The sequence below is a fragment of the Apodemus sylvaticus genome, chromosome 9, assembly GCF_947179515.1.
Source record: "Apodemus sylvaticus chromosome 9, mApoSyl1.1, whole genome shotgun sequence".
Classification (NCBI taxonomy): domain Eukaryota; kingdom Metazoa; phylum Chordata; class Mammalia; order Rodentia; family Muridae; genus Apodemus; species Apodemus sylvaticus.
In genome coordinates this window covers 92716485-92724025 of record NC_067480.1, presented here as the reverse complement: position 1 = coordinate 92724025, position 7541 = coordinate 92716485, and positions in this window count along the sequence as shown.

Here is a 7541-nt window from a genome sequence, read left to right as displayed (position 1 = left end):
TATCTATCTATCTATCTATCTATCTATCTATCATATATCATCTATCTATCTATCTATCTATCTATCTATCATCTATCTATCATCTATCTATCTATCTATCTATCTATCATATATCATCTATCTATCTATCTATCTATCTATCATCTATCTATCTATCTATCTATTATCTATCTATCTATCTATCTATTTATCTATCTATCTATCTGAATTAGCTAACACAAAACAGTGGGTCTTATTCTCTGCCATGGAAAGCTGCAGTCTCAGGAATGAGGTGGTCCAACCTAATCTTCAATGAAGTCTGTATTTGGAGAGTAAGAACTGGAGATATATAAACCTCATTCCCATAATAAATGACAGATATCCAAGACTATGCAGTGAGACTGAGAATAAAGGGGTAAACTCTTCCTTTTCCCTCTGTCTTTTGTTCTATTCAGGCCCTCAGTTGATTGAATTGATTTAACTACATTGGAGGGGCTGGGGAATAGTCAACTTTTTACATTCAGGTGGGCTTCATTTTGACTTAGTGACATCAACAGAGGCATAATTTCCAAGCAGAGATGTATTTTGAGACATTGGAAGTTAGCATTTCAGGATGTGCATTCAAGGCAGACACAATGCAGACTATAACCCTACCACCCTTAGGACAGTACTGTTAGGATTTTGCTACAAGGACTCTAGTTGTATGTTTTTCCTACTAGAGAGAGATGAAGTTGCCTCTGTATCTCAAAAAGTAAGATTTTGGGGGTAGTTTTTATTTTATCTTCTTATATACCATTGTTTGTAAACTTTCTGGTTGTGTCTAGGGTCGTTTCTCTGAGGTACCCTATCACTTACCACACACCCTACAGATACCTGTTCTACCTCCCATTTTTTCAAAAGAAATAGTTATAGTAAGTGTTCACTATCATGTTATGAGTGCCACTATAAATCTAGTCACCAGGGACTTGCTCTCTATTACTTAGCCCTTAACCACTGACACCATCGCAGAATTATTCACTGATGGCACTTACGTTTGGCTTCTTATTTCTTTTATCCAAGTCCTACTGGTTTTACTGTAGAACAACACACACACTTATTGCCTGCACTCTGGATCTACCCATCTGTCGTTGGTTCTAGTATGCTGGTGGAGATGAGTTTGAAACAGCAGCAGGCTCTACAGGGAAGGGAGCCATTGCCTCTAGGATCTTTCCTCATCTGAAACTGGTGGAGAATTGGGGAGGTGGAGGCAGGAGGATCAGGAATTCAAGGCCAGCCTGTGAGACTCTATCTCAAAAATAAATCTTCTCCTTGGACACTTTCTTGATCAAAATGAGTTGCATAGGTTCTTTTTGACAAATAGGGACAGGAAACTTCTCAAATGCTTGAAGAGAGAACCCAAAATTTGTGAAGAGCATCGACCATTATCATGTAGGCTCAACCTCTAGTGATTTGTATTTAATTCTAGAAATTAAGAAAAAATGGAGGGAAAGGCATTTTGATCATCTTGGGTTCATGGTAGCACCTTTGTTTTCTGAATGCTGTACCATCATTTCCTTCCCTCCGTCCACTGCCGTAAGACACTCATGCCATTCCCCACAGCCACAGACTTACACAGTCAACTCTGCTATTGTCAGCTTCCTGTGGCACGACATTTGGTAATTTCCACACCTTTCCTCTAACACTACTAAAATGGTTCAAAAAGCTGTGTCAAGAGAGCCAGGTGACACTCTCTTACGTGTATTGTATCTGTGATATGCATTCTGTGCATTTCATTCTCGCCCAGGTGCATTTTGAAAAGTGAAGTCACATTTAAATTTGTCATTTCCAAACAAGAAAGGTATTTATTGTTATGCACTGCCAAGCAGACTGGCCGATGTCAGCAGCAAAATGCTAAAAAAATAAATAAATAAAAAACAAAAATAAAAAAAATTCTTTGAGGGCTCATTATTTCCATGAAATGGTTATTTTTCAGCTATTATTTCTGATGTGGAGGATAAAGCCAAGTGCAATTGGTAAAGCCATCCAGTGGCCATGAACACCACCTCCAACCCTGCCCCCAGTGCAGTGAGATACCTTAGTTAAGGATAAGTGAAGTTAATCACATTCTGAAAGGACACAGAATTCAGAAGTGCCAATTAGACTGGTCCAGTCTAAAATAGATGTCTGCAGTGAGAATCACTAACTGCGAGTTAAAAATGGAACCAGGTATAATATACACAGTGGAAAATGTGCATAAAATTAGATTGTTTTGATTAGAGCAGACTTTTCCTTCAAACCTTCTCCAGGAATTAATTATTTTGCTTAACTCCACCCCACCATTATTCCATCCTTGTCTCAGATTCTAAGTGATTTTTTAAAAATATAATTCTAATCTTGTCATTTTCCTACTTAAAATGACTGTATGTGGAACCAAGTTGTCACTGGAAAAGGGTCCTAATTCCTGGGCTCAGGAAAACGTAATACCACCTCTCTATGTGGGTTCATTAATGGTGGTTCTGGTCTGAGTGTCTGTGTCCTTCCACATTCATGTGATGGTATTTTAACTCAGAGGTGATGCTATTAAATGAAGGGTCTTTGGGAAGCACATATATTGGGAAGGAGACATATAATGGAATGGTTCTGTCTTAGTTAGGGTTTCCATTGCTGTGAAGAGACACCAGTCCCCAGGTAACTCTTATAAAGGACAATATTTAATTGAGGACGGCTTGCATATTCAGAGGTTCAGCCTGTTATCATCAAGGTAGGAAGTATGTCCAGGCAGGCATGGGGGCTGAAAGTTCTATGTCTTCATCTGAACATGGCTAGAAGACTGCCTCTCACGTGGTTAGTAGAAGGGTCTCGTTGCCCACCCCCACAGTGATACACCTCCGATAAGGCCACAAATGCTCCAAGGAAACCACACCTAATAGTGCCATTCCCTTGGCCAAGTATGTTCAAACCACTACAAGTTCCTCGTACAAAAGTCCCCCCAGAAGTTTGCTTTCCTCTACTGCCATGACAGAACATAGAAAGTGACTATGCCAAGTACTGGTCATCACTGTCCACCAAATCTCCCATTGTATGCATCTTGGACTTCTGAGCTTCCGTAACTGGAAAAATAAGTGTCAGCTGTGTAGGACCAGCCCTGTTTGTGGTATCTTCTTACAGCAGCCTGCCAGAGTGGTGCTGTCTTTCTGCTAAAGTTCTGTCCCCCATCCTTCTTGTGGCCTTTGCCAGCTTGTCAGAGCTCTGCTGGAATCATCTCTTTGCTGAGCAGTTCGCTTTGTCTTCAACTCCTGTAGGAGGCCACAGTTTACGAATTTACTATTCATTGCAAGTAATTACCTTTTTCTCCTCTCCTAGTAATCAGGTTTTATAAAGGAACCATGTGTCTTAGACTGTGACACCCAGACCTTGTACACTGGCACACGGCATCATTTTTACAAAAGCTTCCAAGGAGAACACAACCTTCTTCATTTCTCTTGGTTTTGTGTGCTACGAGAACTCCATGTGCTTTTTTTTCATACAATTTAAGTCATGGCCTTAAATCGCATCATTTGTCTCTCTTACAGACACGTGGTTGGTTATTTTACTATTTTAAAACATTTTTTTTTACAAAGAATTTCTAAAGTATACTTAATGTGGCACAACGTTGAAGAAACTCACAGTCTGTGCTTTCTTCTACGGGTTAGTGATGCCTTGTTTCCCAAATGAATATTGCAAGGTAAGCATTCCACGAAGACACTCCGGAAATGAACAGTGTGGGAAGCTCCCCTACTTCCTATCAAAGTGAGTGTCGGGTAGTCTGAGAATGTCTGCTAGGTCCCAGCTTGGGGATGTCATGTGGTTCCCCTTTTCTAGTCACAATAGGATGAGGGACAATGGTGGAGGCAGAGTTTCAAGGTCCACAGATAAGAGGGACATCATCACAGCAGCAGTCAGTCAGAGTTTGCCGTGGAGTTACTCAGTGCTATTCTCAGTCCTCCTGATTATTCCCCACAAACCCTCTGCACCCCTCGCTGAGTCACAGGTTCCCAGTTGCATGTCTAATGTATTCTTATACTTCTCAATTGATTTAATAAAACATTTTTTTCTTAAAAAAAATAACACATCTGAAAATCAACCTTGCCTGGCTTTCCAATTCCTTAGCCTTTCTCATTTGTAACCTGTTGATTTGGTGAGTACTTCCCCACCCCCACCCCCCAACTACTTATTTGCTCTGAGTTCTGGTCTGGACTAGTTCTGACTGCTACTTGCCTTTCTGGCTTCCGGCTCAGGAATCTGCTCTGTTCTTTTGGGTGTGGAAGCCTTTAGATTCCTGAGCATGTGTCCCCCTGCATCTTCCGCACTATCTCAATCAGTTTGGGATTGGCCCGACCACATAAAACGAGCATCCCTATTCTCTTCTGTACCTTCTAAGAGTTCTTCCACTGGAGACACTAACACCTATCCTCTAAAGCAGAGATCCCAATCCTTTTGCATATATCAGGTTATAAATATTTCAGGCATTTTGTGGTACATAGTTTTGACCACAGAATCGTGTATGTGTGTGTGTGTGTGTGTGTGTGTGTGTTTTTAAAGCAAATGTTTAAAAGGTTTTTGCTTTCTTAGTTCAGAAGCCAATACAAAGAGCTTTAGGAGTAGTTTTGGCTCAGCAATCCTACCTGACTGAGTTCAAGGTAGTTCTGAAGGACTCTTGGTTAACCTGAGTATAGTTCTCTGTGAAATGCCAAGATGTGATTACACATTGCTGTCCTAAGGCATCCATTGTATGTGATTCAGCCCTTGTTTGGATCCAGGTTGGTATTTTCTACACGCATACTTGGAATAATAGAGTAAGTGATCAAATGCATTTGGTGGTTTGGATGACAACTCCTGGCTGGAAAAGCTTTAGTATGCATACACTTATCCACTCAACAACCATTAAGCCAGCAGTAAGTGTGTACTCACGGGTTGTATTACCCATTTTGCAATCAGTAATAAAAGAATGTGGGCTTTTGTTCAGCCCCAAAACATTATACTCATTGGACTGTAAGAAATAATGAAAATAACTTAATTTCTCAAGCCATGCTCTAGCAGATACAAGGTGAAGACTGTAATGACCGTTTCTTTTCCACTCCTGTAATTGCTATGTGGTGGAAGAAGTTCTCTTCTTCACTGGGCGGGGTCTTTGTTATGCAGACCTGTGGAGATTTGCCCAAGGAATACAAGCACACCCCTCAGCATACTTGTCCAAAGATTCATGGAGTTACGACGAATCTCTGTCTCCTATTGGCTAAGCAACTTTCAACAAGTGCTTTTGTTATGTGAACTTAAGAGAGATGAGATAAACCGAACATCCAGAGTAAGGTCTAGTGGGCAGCAGAAGTTCAATAGTAGCAATGTTTGCTTTGAAGCTAGCTCTCTGTCAGGGGCATTAGAGATTCATGCTCTCCTTCTTCCTATTCAATGCCAGCCACCTATTTTAACTAAAAGCTATCAATAGCAAGGCCACACATAGAATGTTTTCCAATTGCATTGGCCCGTTCGGAAAACTGGGCTCAGCAAAAAAGTTTAAAAAGAGAATTCTATTCAATAGGCTATCTACAAATCTTAGAGATATGTCTTTCTAAAAATGCGGATGGATTTCACAATTTATCAATGTGATAAAGCAGGCTGCAATAAGGTGGGGTAGGGAGAAAGAGGGAAATGGCACTCCTGTAAATTCCTGATTTAAACTTATTTTCTGTTTCTCACACAGAGTAGAACTAAAAAGGCCTCCCAGTCCCTGGATTCTGAAGACAGAATAATTCAAGCACCTTTCTCTGAATTTCTTCTTTGTGCTAGGCTCTGTGCAAGAGTTCATTTTTGCATAACCTGTGAATCAGGGTTCACAATTTATAAATAAATCTTAGAACACAGATCACCTGCGACTCGACTAAGCTTCCCCTGGCTGGTTTAACTGCAGGCCGACTTTGAATGCTGGTATATTTACTTCAGAGCCTGGCTTTTTAAATCTTGTGTTCTATCACATTATGGAGCAAAGATCTTGTGACTTCGGCATGTGATTAAAGTTTGTCTTGTGTCACATGTTAAAAGGAACAATAATGCCTGGTGAGCTAGCCCACACTTTTAGTTACTACCCTGGAGGGAGAGACAGGCTGACCTCTCTGTGAGTCTGCAGCTCGCTAGGCTGTATAGTGAGACCCCATTTCAAAACAGAGCAAAACAAAGGACACCGAAAATACAATTAATAAATAAAACTCAAGAAAAAGAACAGGTGTAAATTAACAGTACATATGATGTAAGCAATTATTTCTAAATGTTACCATTTCCATAATTAATTATATTTGCTATATTGATTTATATTTTTGTGATTTCCTTTCACCCCCCATACTTAGCCTTAAAATTGATGTGTAATTAATGCTGCTTCCGGTCTCAAATGCTAGCCTGAATTGCCTTCGTGTTTGGGGGCTTTCATGCCCAGAAGCACATTAGCACTGATTAGCTCAAGTTACGAGGTTTTGTATTTATATTTCTCAAAAGTAATTTCTTCTTCATTTTTTTTTATCTTCAGAAAATATACAGCCCACAGTATTAAAAGTGAAAGTAAGTATGGAGGGAAAAGGAAGAGAAAAAGCCAAACAAACAGAAGTAATATTGTCATTGTTTGGTGCTCTGTAATAAAGCTAATTTTTCTCAAATGCCTCCTGTCTGACTTCTAAAATATTTTGAGTCCAGCTGTATGCCCATGTAAGAACATAAGGTTCATTTACCATACTTCCCCCTTGGCCAAGCGGAGACCTAAAAATAAACTCTGAAGCTCTTAGGTCTGACCAAAGGCTATATAAATATCCATTTGCAGTTGTTACTGTAGCACACGAAAAATCCAGTGCCCTAAGCCATTTAGTTGTAAAAACTTAAAAAAAAAAACATCTTCTGCACCTCCCCGCACAACACTTCCTTCCTCCAAATCAAACACAAACCCAGGAGTGGGGACAGGAGGAAGCAGAGTTAGAGATTTCCGATGCTTTCCCACAAGACAAGAAGAGAAGCCTTCTGTGGAGAACTCCTTCATCCTTTCTCTTCTAGTTACTAATTGAAATAATGATTAGTGTGTGAAAAAATTACTCCACTACTATAAAGTTTCCATGTATAAACTTTGGAGAGCTTGGGTCTGAGAAGTAAAGTATTATCGCTGAGTTTGGAAACGCCCTGTGGGAGACTTGGTGCTGTAACCAGTAACCAATGCCCCTGTCCGACCTTAGCCAAAGTGTGCCCAACAGGGGAGCCGGGTGGGGGGCGGGGAGCAGAGAAGGTGATAGAGATGGTTCACTGTAGCAACGCATTTAATTTATGCCATTAGAGGAAAGGTAGGCTTTATATACACAGTTTTAAAGGGAAATGTTGCATTATTTTCTAATATGATGAAAATACTTTTTTTCAGAGAACCCAAACTTATTTATTTTTTCTTTTATTGGATATTTTCTCTTTTTTAATTGGATATTTTCTTTATTTACATTTCAAATGTTATCCCCTTTCCTGGTTTTCATACCCCCAAACCCCCACTCCATCTCCCCTCCCCTTGCTTCTATGAGGGTGTT